We start from the raw sequence: 14,935 nt of genomic DNA on the forward strand, positions 1-14,935 counted from the left end.
CACCTCCCTGGCACTTATGCTCTCTCTTGCAAAAAACAAAACAAAATTTAAAAACAAAATAAAGAATGGATACCTGGAAATGCTATCCAGAGTGAGTGACAGAGGATGCTGTCAGAGTGGATGACTACTGAAGATTAATATGGAAGCCATGGATTATCAAGTAGGGCATCACGGGCCACTTTCTGATGAGAATCAATCCCAGACATGATGATAAAGTGGGAAAAATGGTTGAGGGTTACTCATGAGAAGTGCAAGGAAGAAAAGAACATTCGAGGAAATGGCACAAAAAAAATTCTGAAATAGTGAATCTAGTCTTTTAAATGTATCAATGGTAGCTAATAATCACTGTGCAATTGTAGCAGGTGAAAGTAAGAGTCAGTGAAGATGACTAAGGAGCAGTCACAAAGGTAGGCGATTAGGAGAGCAATGTAAATAAATTTGAAGGGAAATAAACTTAAGATGAGATCACAAACATTTAAAATCCCAAGGGGCTGAGCAGGCAAGCCATTTCAGCTGTAGCCATGAATGAGTCCAATACTGCCAGATTCCTGACTTTCCAAGAGTAAGCCAAACATCCACATTTCATTATGAAAGCTTATAACTTTTTATAAACCTTTTTTAATGTTTATTTTTGAGACAGAGAGACAGATAGACAGTAGAGGAGGGACAGAGAGAGAGGGAGACACAGAATCTGAAGAAAGCTCCAGGCTCTGAGCTGTAGGCACAGATGCAGGGCTCAAACTTTCGTACCGTGAGATCATGACCTCAGCTGAAGTAAGCCACCCAGGTGCCCCAAAGCTTACAACTTTTTAAATAAATGTTTATTTTTGAGAAGGATAATGCACACATGAGAGTGGGAGGGGGGACGCAGAGGATCCAAAGCAGGCTCTGTGATGACAGGAGAGAGCCTGATGTGGGGCTCGGACTCAAAGTGACATGACCTGAGCTGAAATCAAGAATCAAGACACATAACCGACTGAGCCACATAGGCGCTCCAAAGCTTGTAATTTTTAAAATGTGGACAATTACACTTTCTTAAAAACAACGCAGGCATGTGAAGTATTCTGAGCTGCTGGATTGCTACCTGGGTCTACATTTAATAAAGTATTACAGATATGCTGAGCAAATGACCTTTAAAACAAACATTTTTCTTTAGCACAATGGGTAGAATCCAAACTGCAAAGGAAGGTAAGAAATAAAGACAACACATATGGTACTTTTCCAAGAATTGTGGCAGTAAAGAGTAGAAAACAGTTAAAACACCCCTTTTTAAGGTGGAAGTCTCATATGTGAAGAGACAGACTGGCTTAAAGAAAATGGAAAAAATCTTAATATGAATGACCAACAGAGGCACCTGAGTGGCTCAGTCGTTTAAGCATCCGACTCTTGATCACGGCTTAGGTCATGATCTCATGGTTTTTGAGTTTAAGCCCCATTGGGCTCTGCAGTAACAGTGCAGAACCTGCTTGGGATTCTGTCTCTCCCTCTCTCTACCCCTTCCCCACCACCACTCTCCCCCTTTCTTTCAAAACAGACTTAAAGAGAAAGGGAGAAAAAAGATAAATGACAACAAGGCAAAAACATGAAAGACACACATATCTGCAGGTTGAAGGTCAGGAATGATGGAAAGAAAAATGATGAAGACACAGGAAAAGTGGAAAGGTTCTCTGAGGGGGTGGAGAATTAGCTGCGCTAATGAAAAGATCCACTTTCCTGGGAAAATTCCACCTCTCTGGAAACCCTAGGAAGCAAATGAAAGCTCCAGAGAAAGTAAGATGAAGATCTGGGGGAATGTGTAAGATGCCGCAGGTCTTCTCAATAAACTTTAAAAGATTTAAACCTTAGCAATGAATAAGTAGAGAACTATTTGTGTGTAAGTTTCACTATTTAAAAAAATTGTTTTAAGTTTCACTATTTAACATTTATTGTTCCCCTGAAAAGGCACAATTTCACTATTCAGACAATATACATGTCTGTGCCATGCTTCCAGAGAAATAAATTTATTTTAAATCTTAGGTGCCAAAAATATGAGTTTATTTAATGTGCCGTAGTATGTAAAACAAAAGTAAGCAGCACAACTAAAACTCTTTAAAAATTAAATACATGAAAATTCTTAGTGATGTCTTTATTATGTCATTCATTATTCCTCACCAGCATACAGATAAGTAGTAAAATTAAGAAAAATAAGGGGGAAAAAATTCCACTTGTTTAAGAAAATAATGTCAGAAAAGAAGTATGCCTGAAACCCCTTTGTAATCACTGGCAATGATACTGTTTATATGCTAGATCAGTCTTTGTCAAACTTTACTGTTTTACATATCAAGATATCAAGTAAGACTCTGAGGTAGAGGGAAGGAGTTCCCTTAACAATTTTTTTTTAGTTTTTTAAAACCACTATCTAGATAACAATAAAGAGTATTTTACTAACATTAAGATTAATGTTCTTTTATGAAGGACAATTCCAGATCAAGCCCTCTTAAGTGCATGATATGCTAGCATTTACTATGTACTTCCAGCATCATAATATACAAAGTGATCAGCAAACATTATGCCTTAATCACAACAGCCTGAACACAGATCTTACTACCTCCAGGCTGTAGATGAGGACATAGACACAAAAGCAAGCCTGAAGTCCAAAAGGGAGTTTTAATTCAAATCTTAGTTCAAAATCTATACTTTTAGTTACAGTGTAGTATACCTTCTCTCATTCTGTGCCTCTCCAATCCCAGTTTTCAAATTGTGGACAAAGGAAAGGTTTCAATGGTAAAGCCATACAGGATTACAAAGTAATCTCTCCCCCCTCACACCACCAAAATCAAAAGATTTTTTTAATCAATTTTAAGATCGAATTCCACCTTCCTAGAATACAGACTTCAAAAATTTGGTAAATCAGTAATTAAATGTTATTTTTCAAAGTGATGTTAATAGACGGTATTGAAAATAACAAAATTATTGTTTTCAAATTATGCTGGATCATTATATATAAAACATCAAAGGTGTTTCCAAAGTAGTCTCTAAGTGTAAATGAAAATGTTTTTATATTTTAACAATCATTTAAAATAACTGTCCTTCTATCAATTCTTACAACGAAGGTCTGTATCGTTTCCTTTTCAAGGATAAAGAAACAAAGAAAAATTATTAGTAGCATGCCTAGGGTCACAATAAACAATTTTGTGAGAATTAAAAGCAGTGTCCTTAGAATCCAAGCCATTAATTCACAGTATCTAATGGTCTGTCAAACTAAGTATATATTGAAGACTGGATGTAAAGAGCAGAGTTTCTTTCAAGTAAAACAACATCTATAAAAGATGATTTGAAGGGGGGGGCAAACACCACAAATGGTTTACTGAAGATAGGCAAATCCTCAGATGTCTTATTGTGTTAAAAATAATTTCTCTTTGGGGCGCCTGGGTGGCTTAGTCGGTTAAGCGTCCGACTTTCGCTTAGGTCATGATCTCGCGGTTCGTGGGTTCGAGCCCCGCATCGGGCTCTGTGCTGACTGCCAGCTCAGAGCCTGGAGCCTGTTTCAGTCTGTGACTCCCTCTCTCTCTGACCCTCCCCTGCTCACGCTGTCTCTCTCTCTCCTAGAAATAAATAAAACATTAAAAAAATAATAATAATAATAATTTCTCTTTGGGATGCCTGGGTGGCTCAATTGGCTAAGCTTCCAACTTCGGCTCAGGTCACGATCTCACAGTCTGTAAGTTCAAGCACCACATCAGGCAATGTGCTAACAGCTCAGAGTCTGGAGTCTGCTTCAAAGTCTCCCTCTCTGCCCCTCCCTTGCTTGCGCTCTCTCAAAAATGAATAAACATTAAAAAAAAATTTTCTTAATTTCTCCTTAGCATTTACTACATCAGGTCACCTTTTCAGAAATATTTTATAAACAAGTCATAATATTGAATATGCTAGGTCTGACTCACTTCTTGCCAACATACTCAATTTTACATACTAGGGTGAATTCTTAATTACTAAAGACACACTAGTTATGACACAAGTATTCTGAACTGTTTCCTACAAAATATCTTCATACTAACCATGAACTTCACGATCAATTTGAGGATACCAATTGCATTCATAGTATCTGTTGTTAGGTGTAATACCCCATTTTAGGCAGGCAATACTTGTTTTTAAATTTCCCTAACAGAGCTTTAAAATAAAGTTACACAAATATGGTTTGGATAAGTCATGGTACGTCACAAGATCCAAACTACTTAAGTATCGACTTTAACAAGTACTTTATTAAACACTATGTTTTATTCTGTAGAAATATAATTTTGTGAAAGCTTTATTCAAAAAAATTAAATTACAATTTGCATTTTGCAGAATATGAATTGACAAAATGTTAACGCTTTTCAGTTAAACATGTGATGTTTCAGGATTTTCACTGACTGAGACCATATTTGCAAAACTTAGGGAAAGATCAAGAATATGTACAAACGCTTATACAGAAAATACGAAATGTAAGCTATTAATTTGGAGTAAATAAAATTCTAGGAGCCTCAGGGTGGTTCAGTCAGTTGAGTGCCCCTCCTGATTCTGGCTCAGGTCATGATACCAGGGTCGCAGGACAGGACTCCAAGCGAAGCATGACGCCTGTTTAAGATTTTCTCTCTCTCCCCCCTCTGCCCTACCTCTCAGCTCAAGTGTACGCTTCTTTCTCTCTAAAATAAATAAAATAAAATTCTAAACACCTGGTTTTGATGATAATAATAGCTCACCTAAAAAGGCAATAAAATCATTCCTATTTAATGGAAGTAATTGTCTTTCAAAAATCACAAATATCTGCAGGGCACCTGGGTGGTTACATTGGTTAACCACTTGACTCTTAATTTTGGCTCAGGTCATGATCTCACAGTTCATGAGTTCAAGCCCTACATCTGCACTGTCAGTGCAGACCTGCTTGAAATTTTCTCTCTGCCCCTCTCTCAAAAGTAAATAAATAAGGACACCTGGGTGACTCAGTCAGTTAAGCATCCAATTCTTCATTTAAGCTCAGGTCATGATCTCACGGTTTGTGAGTTCAAGCCCTGCATCAGGCTCCGGGCTGACAGCATGGAGCCTGCTTGGGATTCTCTGTCTCCCTCTCTCTGCCCCTCTCCAACTTGTGCTCGCACGCTCACTGTCTCTCAAAATAAATAAATAAACTTAAAAAATAAAATTCTCTCTCCCTCTACTTGCGCCCCTCCCCCCCGCATCCACACAGGTGTATTCACTCTCCCAAAAAATTACAGAGGCACCTGGGTGGCTCAGTCTGTAAAGCATCCAACTTCAGCTCAGGTCATGATCTCATGGTTTGCGAGTTCAAGGCCCACGTGGGCTTGGTGCTGACAGCTAAGAGCCTGGAGCCTGCTTCAGATTTCATGTTTCCCTCTCTCTCTCTGCCCAACCCCTGCTCACACTATGTCTCTCTCTCTCTCAAAAATAAGTAAACACTAAAAAATTTTTTTAATTAAAAATATTTTTAAAACACCACAAATATCTGCTTCAATTAACCTTGGTAAATCACAATTACTACAGGACTTAATTTAAATATCTGATACGCTAACTTCCAAATATCCTCATAAAACTGACTGTGGTAGGAATCAAGTCAATTATTAATTACCACTTTTAAATTTAGATTACTTCTTTATAAATACAAAACCTGTATCTAAGAGTTATAAAGTTATCTAAAGAGTATATAAAGTTATATATTATTGCCTATGTCAGCATCAATAAGGATGCCGAATGTTCCACATGAATACAGTGTCCAGATAATTGAACTGCTTCATTTTAGCCATTACCAAATATCTGTCTTCCTAAACAAATGCCTAATAAAATTTAACATTTTCTAATGATTCAGTGTCATGCCAAACAAGTATTATATAGTAACAATGAGATCCTAGGAAGCAATTTGGATTAAGTGGGACATTTAAACAAACCGAACGGTATTTAATCCTATGATCTCACAGGTCTTCAGATTAAACAATTTGCTGTTAGTAAAGCATCTAATATTAGTACCTGTTCTGAACATTAAATATCATTCCTCTTCAATTTGCTTAGTCCAGCCTCCAACTCCAAGCTTCACTCTCACCCCAGCCTTAATTTCTCATAGAAAGCGTGAGCTGAAGATCTTGTCCAGACTACTGAAGAGCTCATATTTGAAATGAAATCCATCTGGCTTTCTACTACATAACACTGCTCCTCTAAGTCAAGTCACAAAGGACATAAAACGAACAGGTATGCTGTAAGGAATGAAGAGACCAATTTAGATGGAGCAGAAAGTTCCTGTTGAACACTGAAAGGATGGACAAAAGTAAACAACAGAGCAAAGAGAGTCCTGGGCTAAGGCTTAAATTTGTATGTTATCCTATGCACCAGTATTTCTCAAATTGGGTTCTATGGCCATAATGCAGAGTTTCTAGCTTTCACTGTAAACTTAAAACTGTATTTTAATTTTGATGCTCTTCCTAAATAAAATATAAGAATATTCTGAATCAGCAAGACTAGAAGGTCACCTTATAAACTCAGGTCTGCCTACCTTTGTACTTAACTACTAAACTGAGCACAGTGATGCCCCTAAAAGTAGTATTTTTCAAACTGTTGGTTATGACTATCAGTGGACTATAAAATCAAGAGGAGCTTTTCAAAATAATAAAATAGAATGCATCACACATAGTAAGGATATATATGGTTTTGTGATAGTTGAGTTTGACAACTAAGTGATGAAGTTAAAGAATTAACATCTTAATCTTACTATCAGCTGAGGTCAAAACTTGTAACTCTCAGATCTACAGACTCACTCTCTTGGGTTTCTGCAAACTCGAATTTGAGAAACACTGTTATAAGTACTGGACTGGCAATTAGGTAGAGAGATAAAAGCAAGATATTGGGGGAATTTCATAAATAGAAAGTTTAAAAGCAAGTTCATCGGTTAAGAAAAAAAGAAGGCCAAAGATTAGGATAAGAACTAGGATGCTATTATTGGACTGTACAATGTATAGACAGCACAACAAAAACACCAAATTATGGCCAAATTTTATATTAAGGTGAACTATTGCAAATAAAGAGGTTATTCTACAAATTTTCCAAAGTTTGAGTGATGTAGTAGGTATATCCTTCTTCTATATAAAGAATGAGACTAGGGGAGCCTGGGTGGCTCAGTTGGTTAAGCATCTGACTTTGGCTCAGGTCGTGATCCAACAGTTTGTAGGTTGCAGCCCTGCATCAGGCTCTGTGCTGACAGCTCAGAGCCCAGAGCCTACTTCAGATTCTGTCTCCCTCTCTCTCTCTGCCCCTCCCTCCTTCCCTCCCTCCCTCTCTCCCTCCCACTCCCTCTCTCTCTCTGTCAAAAATAAACATTAAAAAAAAATTTTTTTAATAAAGAATGAGATTAGCAAACGGATTATATGGTGCTCCTGGGTGTGGCTCAGTTGGTTAAGTGGCTGACTCCTGATTTCAGCTCAGGTCATGATCTCACCATAGCTCGGAGCCTACTTAGGACTCCCTCTCTCTCTGCCCCTCCCTCACACACGTGCTGCTCTCTCTGTCTCTCAAAATAAATAAATAAATGTTAAATAAATCTTAAAAAAAAAAAAAGAACGAAAATGTCTTTTGCTAACCTAAGAGAAAAGGAACAGAGAGATGTGCTTTGATTACAGAATATGAGTGACCAAAAAAAAAAGCAAAGACAGGCTACAGGGCTACAGAGAGGAAAATTTTTTATTTGACCTATAAAAGTGCCTGAAATTGCAATGGGGAATAAAGGAAAATGAGATGTGTGGTAGATCATTACATAAATGATCCCCCAAGAATCACATCTTCCTAAAGTCAAAAGAAGCTGGGTTTGACCACTTGTATGTACCCAAAGGGACCATGGCAAATACAACACAAGCAGAGGTTTAAAAAGCAGTCGTGCAGGGGCACCTGGGTGGCTCAGTTGGTTAAGTGTCCGACTTCAGCTCAGGTCATGATCTCATGGTTCGTGGGTTCGAGCCCCACGTCGGGCTCTGTGCTGACAGCTCAGAGCCTGGAGCCTGTTTCAGATACTGTATCTCCCTCTCCCTCTCTCTCTCTGACCCTTCCCTGTTCATGCTATCTCTCTCTCTCTCCCTCTCTCTCAGAAATAAATTTAAAAAACATTAAAAAAAAAAAAAACAGTCGTGCAATAGAACTTGTGTTCTTCCTCCCATATAAAGAAATCCTATGTTACCTCACTAGATGACAAGAGTGGAGCAGATGAGCCAACTCAACTCAGGAACCTTGACCAACCCACCTAACAAACACAAGACAAATGAGTGAGACCATCTGGGACCATTCAGCCCCAGACAACCTACCAGGTGACTGCAGACCACCCAACAGACCCACAGACTTGAGAACAGTAATAAAAACAGCTATTCTTCTGGAGCACCTGGCTCGTTCAATTGTTAGAGCACGTGACTCTTGACCTCAGGGTTGTGAGTTCCAGCCCCAAACAAACACCTCTTATTCTAAAGCTACTATGTTTTTGGGTAGTTAGTCCCACTGCAATAAAACTGACACAAGATACTTCAAGAAAAAACAAAGTTGGGGGTGTTTGGCTGGCTCAGTCAGTAGAGTATGCGACTCTCAAGCTCAGGGTTGTGAGTTCAAGCCCCATGTTGGGCATGGAGCCTACTTAGAAAACAAACACCAAAGGTTTTATTATTCTGAACTTCTTTTTGTTTCAATGCCTCAAATTTAGAAGGGGGTGTCTTCAGTCAATGTGACCATATGTTATCTACACTTCAAAGATTCATTAAAATTCCTTTGTTTGGATCCTAAACCCTTAGACTGCTTCTAATTTATTTTTTCTATCCTATTTTTCAACACAACTCCTGATATTTTCCTCCAAGATGCCAGTTTGAAGTTGTTCCATTTTTCTGGGTGTGTATTCCCATCCTTTCCACTTCTGTTTGGTTATCTAAATTCATTCAAGACCTAATGCAAATAGTGTTTCCCTTTCCTGCTTAATTTTTACTGAATTAATTCCAAAATGATCTAGTTGTCTTAATTCATACTCCACTTATTCTATTTACCACCAATACTTTACAATCTAATACTACTGCTTAACTTAATATATGCCTTAATTTTTGTAAGAGCTTTGAAGGCAGAGAACTCCATAATGCTCTATAGCTCCCTTAATGCTCTCACATGAGGAATTTAATTATCTAACTAAAATAAATTAAGAAAAGTTACATGTAATTGAATTTTAACGTTTCTTGCCGAAATATATATATATTTAAAGACCATTAAGTTTTTGTAATGTAAAAGTCAAGAGGGGGAAGGTAACTTTTTTTTTCCTGAGGTGTACTGTGCAACTCACAAGGCTGAAAGAGAAATAACAATCAAGAGGTTCTCCTCGAAAACAATACAGAGGGTATGTAACAAACATTAATAACGATCTTTCCATTCTATAAGTGAGGTTCCTTTCATGGTGGCTGGCTAATTTTATGAACTGGATTTATGTGTAGGAGTTGGAAAAAATATGGTAATTTCTCAACTTTGACAGAATTTCAACGCACATAAATACAGCAACAACTTCATATAGTTAAGAACACGTATTTTCAAAGATTCCTGGTTTTGTAGATTAGTCATATAAAATATTATGAAGAGCAACTGCAGAATATATCTTATCTTGCCCCATTTCAATTTAGGACCAGAAAGTATCAAGAAAGAGGCAAGCAAAATTTGGTAAAGTTTTCCTTTGCTAAAATTGGTTTAAGCATATTTTGGAAAGTAGAATTTAGTATCTCTAATATGCAATCATACTAATTATGAACATTTAAAAACTTATTTCCCCTGAGAATTACCTACACTTTTAAAGTTTAAATGACTTATTACTCCCTCAATACCTAAAGTAATTATCACTAATTAACAAGCAAGCCATCTTTTCTTCCGATCTGAAGTGTCCTAAAAATTAACTTAAGATATCCTCTAATAATCAAAAGAAAGTCTAGCTTTTTTCAAGAAAGCGAGCATTTTCAAAACGCCACTATAATAAAGAGAACATGCAGATAAGCAATAGAATCAACCTCTATCAAACAGATAAGACTAAAATACACACTAAAGTATTTTAACTACATAATTTAAATACTCAGTAGCTTTCCTAACAGTTTTGGTTTTTGTTTCTTATACCAATAAGGCACTAATTAATACAAGTACTAAGACCCAGCTCAAATCCTATCTCAGTAAAGATTTCTCTGATACCCCAGCCAGAAGTGCTTACTTCCTACTTTGAACAATTTATTAAAATTATTATAAAAAATAACATTTTTCTAAATGTCCACCAATAATGGCTTAATAATGGCTTAAACATGACCACAGACTGGAATTACCATGCAGTTTAAAAACAGAAAAACAAAGGGGCGCCTGGGTGGGCCACTCAGTTAAGCAGTGGACTTGAGTTCAGGTCATGATCTCGTGATTCATGGGTTCAAGCCCTGCATGCATCAGGCTCTGTGCTGACAGTTCAGAGCCTGGAGCCTGTTTCAGATTCTGTGTCTTCCTCTCTTTCTCTGCCCCTCCCCTGCTCGCTCACTCTCTCTCTCAAAAATAAACATTAAAAATAGGAAAATACAGGTTTACATGAGCAACTATGGAATGATCTCGAAGATACATTTTTTTGGCAAATAAAAGCAAGAGGCAGTATGCAATATGTCCCATCTTTTAAAAAGGGGCAAATATATATTTCTGGAAAGATGGATAAAAACTATTGGGGGACTGTCTCTGTGGAGGGTGACAGGAGGTCTGGGGTTAGAAGATCAAGTTTTGGTTGTATGCCCTTTCTCTGTTTGAATAAAAAAAAAACATTTCAATACATTTTCAATTTAAAAAATAGAATTAAAAAAGTAAATCTGTTAATGATGCAGTGCCTTTTGACACCTCTTCAACTGTCTTTTTGAAGTTTTATTTAAATCTTATTATTTTATATACTAGAATCTTCTGTATCTTATATCCCCTGCTGAACAGCTAAAACTAGTCTGCATTAAATGCTTTCTTAAAAGCGCAGAATTTTAATATCAAAAGGTCAAATCTCTGCTTTAATCAGGACAATAAAGGATGCTGAAATTGCTACCCTCTTACCTTAGTAAAAATGCATTGTTTTAGTTACTGTTTAAGTAATTGCTTGTAATTTCTACTAAGGAAGTAGAAATTTTGACCTCAAGCTCAGTGTGAATTTAAATACAGTCAGCATTTACCCAGACCTGTTCCAGATTAACTACATTTCTTCATATGATAACTATATTACCTTAACATAAAAAGAGCATAACTTTAAAAAATCTTCTTAATATATTATTTTTCATTCTGTTGTGTTCCTGAAAAGAATACTCTGGGTATTTAGGCAGAGGAATACTCTTCAGTGGGGTGGGGCTGTCCTGAGCACCTCAGAAAATTTGCATCCATGGTCCATGGGCACCAAATGCCACTATCACATCCACCGATGCTGCAGATGATAAACAACTGACCCCACCGATTTTCAAATGCCTTAAAGACAGAGCTTCAGTAGGAAAAAGACTATGCCAGTTGAGAAACGCTGCTTATATGAATGAAAGTATGCAGATACAAAATGCAAACCTATTTCGACAAGTGCAATTCAATCTTTTTAAACAATTATCGGTCACCAGAAGATAAATGACCAAAACCAGCCACAATTCATGTATTAATCAACCAGTCATCCAGCCCAGTATATAATGCTGTCAACACACATTATGTCCCAACAAATCATTCTTCCAACTACTACAATGGCTTAACTTCTTAAATAATTATTCTAAAATCCTTTAAGAATAATTCTATTGAAATGCTTCTGTTTAAACTCCCAAATAAATAACTTTCCACTGTACTACACTGATCTCAGAAATAGAAAAGATACAAATCACAGTTTACTACAATTAGTTGTTTACCTTCCTTCAGAGACTGTAGGCTCCTTGAAGCCAGGGACCAGACCTGCCTGGCCTACAGTATAGGTTTTCATTAACAATGTTGAGTGAGTGAATACTGACCAAGTCTAACACAAAAAATAGTCAAAGAAGTTCTAACTATAATCAATTTTTATATACAGTAATTATCCTGACACAAATAAATGCAAAAAATTACTTCTGGTTATCCTATATTCTTATTCTAAGTGGATTTTAAGAAAAGTAATAAGTCAGGGTGCCTGGGTGACTCAGTTGGTTAAGTGTCAGACTTCTGCTCAGGTAGGATCTCATGGCTGGGGAGTTGGAGCCCAGAAATGGGCTCTGTGTTGGCAGTACAGGGCCTGCTTGGGATTCTTTCTGCCCCTCCCCAGTGTGGGTTCTCTCTGTCTCTCTCAAAGTAAATAAACCAAAAAAAAAAAAAAAGAAAGAAAGAAAATTATTAAGTCAATTACATTACTCAGATTAAAGCTAGCTTGGAAATTTTAAGGAAATTTTTTATTTTCTGACAGGCCCTCTCTTCTGCTCATCCTTTCCCACCTTTCCCTCCTCCTACTTAAGTTAAAGCAAATGTTCAGGTATAAAAGTAAAGTGGGGCGGGGGGCATACTTCCAACTCAAGATAAAGAAAACAGTACTGTTAACAGTAAACAACAAAAACAAAAACAAAAAAAACCTTAATGTCTTTTATTTTTATTTTACTTCTCAGAAGTCAATCTACTGTACTTCATTCAAAAGGAAAAAAAGAGAATCTATTAACTAGAATGCATAAGCAACTTTTACTTATGTAGGTTTCACTATATTCTCCAGAAACATTTGTTGAGGTAAAAACTCAAAATATAAGTTAATTCATTTTTAAAACTAATTCATTTTTTAAAATAAACGCAAGTTAGGATTACACAAGCACTAAGTGTTAACACGTATAGAATATTAACTCTGAAGCCCACTGACAAATCTGTCTTTTTGAAGCATGTAAATATCCCAGTTTTACAAGAAACACGTATACTGAAAAAGCTAATTTCAACGTTAGAAATCAGAACATAATTTCTAGCTCCTAGCATTTCAAATACTGTTTTTAGATTGCTCCAATAAATGCTTTGTTAACAACTGCTTTGCTCAACTCCTATCAGAATGTTAAGTAATAATGGCTAGGATACAATTTTAAAGAAACAAATGTTTCAAGATACTCCCACTTGAGGAGATCACTAAAACAAACAGCTTACTTTAAAGAAAAAAAAAAAAAGAAACAAGAGTATGTTTTAGAGAGATCAAATATCAGATACATTTTGTAACTGTTCAAGTAATGGAGATTACTTTTAAATGCATTAAATTAAATGCATTTTAGTGCATGAAATATTTAATGATTCTTGAAATTCACAAACCCAATATTTGTTTTATTATGTTTCCTGTAGCACTGGTCAATAAAAACTATTTACATATTATAAGGCTAATTGCTTAAAAGGAATACAGGAAATTCCTTTCATATTGATAAAAAGAAATGCTGCTTCATCCATTAAAAATACTTTTGAAAGTGGTAACTATGATGTTGCATATACTCAAAATTAAGTCCAACCTGCATGCAATTCCTTCTTCCCAGAATTACTAATCTTGCTTTAAAATACTGCTGGCCAAGTGTGTTTACATTAATTAGTCTTAAACCCATCAGTGGACACTGCTATCTGAAAAGTATCTTCCAGCAAAGCTAGACTTTAATACTTTTCAAAGACTAAATATCAGACTTTACTTATAAATGAAAGACTTCCTCTTAAAGGTGTCAAGTATTCTTTTGTATCTAAGATAAATATATCTGAAAGATCAATTAACAATGATTTGGTACTCCCAGATAGGTCAAACTGGCAAATTTCAACAATTCTTTAAAACAAGGATTCAAAGGAATGATGGAATCTTCAATTTTGCCATAGGTATTCACTAGACCTATATTACCTTAAGTGGGGAGCTTTCACATTGCATATACTGCTAGAAAAGTCACCACTTAATCTCACAAGGTTTTTAAGATAATGAATGAACTACCACCAAGTAATTAGTGACAATAACGTGCATGTTGAATTTTTTGTAGGAGTTCAAGTATCCCTGATCTTATAAAGGAAAGATTTCAGAACTTGGGTACGAAAAATTAGGTGAAAATGTAATCTATTCTAATATCCTAAAATGGTCCTCCCATTGTTCGGCTTAAGCTCAGTATCTTTCCAAAACAATTTCTCTACAATGATACATTCACAAGTAAACTCTCAATGTGACCTACAGACATGGTCTTTTTCCTCCTCAAGACGACAACCTAGCCAAAATCTTCCCCACAGCCAGCAGCAGCACCTTGAAATTTCAAACGTAACTGGAGGGTTTGTAATTAAATCCAAATGTAGACCCAAACTCTCCGATGGCTATCAAGCACTGTTATTAGCATTCCAAATCCTGATTAGAACGCCGTTACTGGAAAGCAGTGTCCTTGTGCAAGAAAAGGAAGGAAAGGTCTGAAATTGACCTGAGCATAGGTCCACAACCACCTCAATCCTCTCTCCTTTTCACCAGAAGGCCAAATAGGGAAGCATCCAAGTAATAAGGGTGGTGGGGAGATGGGGGAGGAAGGGCAGAGGCAACTGTACTCCTCGAAGGGTGAAAGCAGAAGAGAAGCGGACTCTGGAAAGCCGCCCCACAAAAACATTTCGACCGTAGGATACACGGAGAGCTCCTCTCCACTACCGAGGAGAGCAACCTTCGCCATGTAAGTGGTGCACCAAGCAAGCAAAGACAGGAAGAGACCACCTCTGCGCCCCCCACCCCCGAACGTCTCGGCTAGCTACAAGGGGTCGGCGGGGACTGCTCCCAGAACGTCAACAAAGGCCCCTTCAGTCCTAAGGCGAAACTCGAACAACAAAGGCCGGGAGACAGCGAGGACGGGGCCGGGGGCGGGACGCATGAAAGCAGGGGGAAGCAAAGGAATCAAACCAGTGGGGGCGGAGGCCCGTCGGAGTGGGAAACCAGAGGCGCAGAGGCGGGGGGCGCGGT

General features: G+C 37.2%; 1 protein-coding gene and 1 long non-coding RNA gene across 3 annotated transcripts in view; one reads left to right on the forward strand and one right to left on the reverse strand.

Moving 5' to 3' along the window:
- LOC144220187 (uncharacterized) overlaps positions 1–8,349 on the forward strand; it is a 13,057-nt gene extending 4,708 nt beyond the window's left edge. The window contains exons 2-3 of the long non-coding RNA XR_013331651.1: positions 6,095–6,219; positions 8,200–8,349. This is a non-coding gene — a long non-coding RNA (uncharacterized LOC144220187). The remainder of the gene's footprint in view (positions 1–6,094; positions 6,220–8,199) is intronic.
- The window catches only part of ZNF292 (zinc finger protein 292), a 94,121-nt gene that overhangs the window by 78,471 nt on the left and 715 nt on the right, over positions 1–14,935 (reverse strand). The window lies entirely within an intron of this gene.

This window comes from Crocuta crocuta, unplaced genomic scaffold (assembly GCF_008692635.1).
Source record: "Crocuta crocuta isolate KB4526 unplaced genomic scaffold, BGI_CrCroc_1.0 scaffold9, whole genome shotgun sequence".
Taxonomy (NCBI): domain Eukaryota; kingdom Metazoa; phylum Chordata; class Mammalia; order Carnivora; family Hyaenidae; genus Crocuta; species Crocuta crocuta.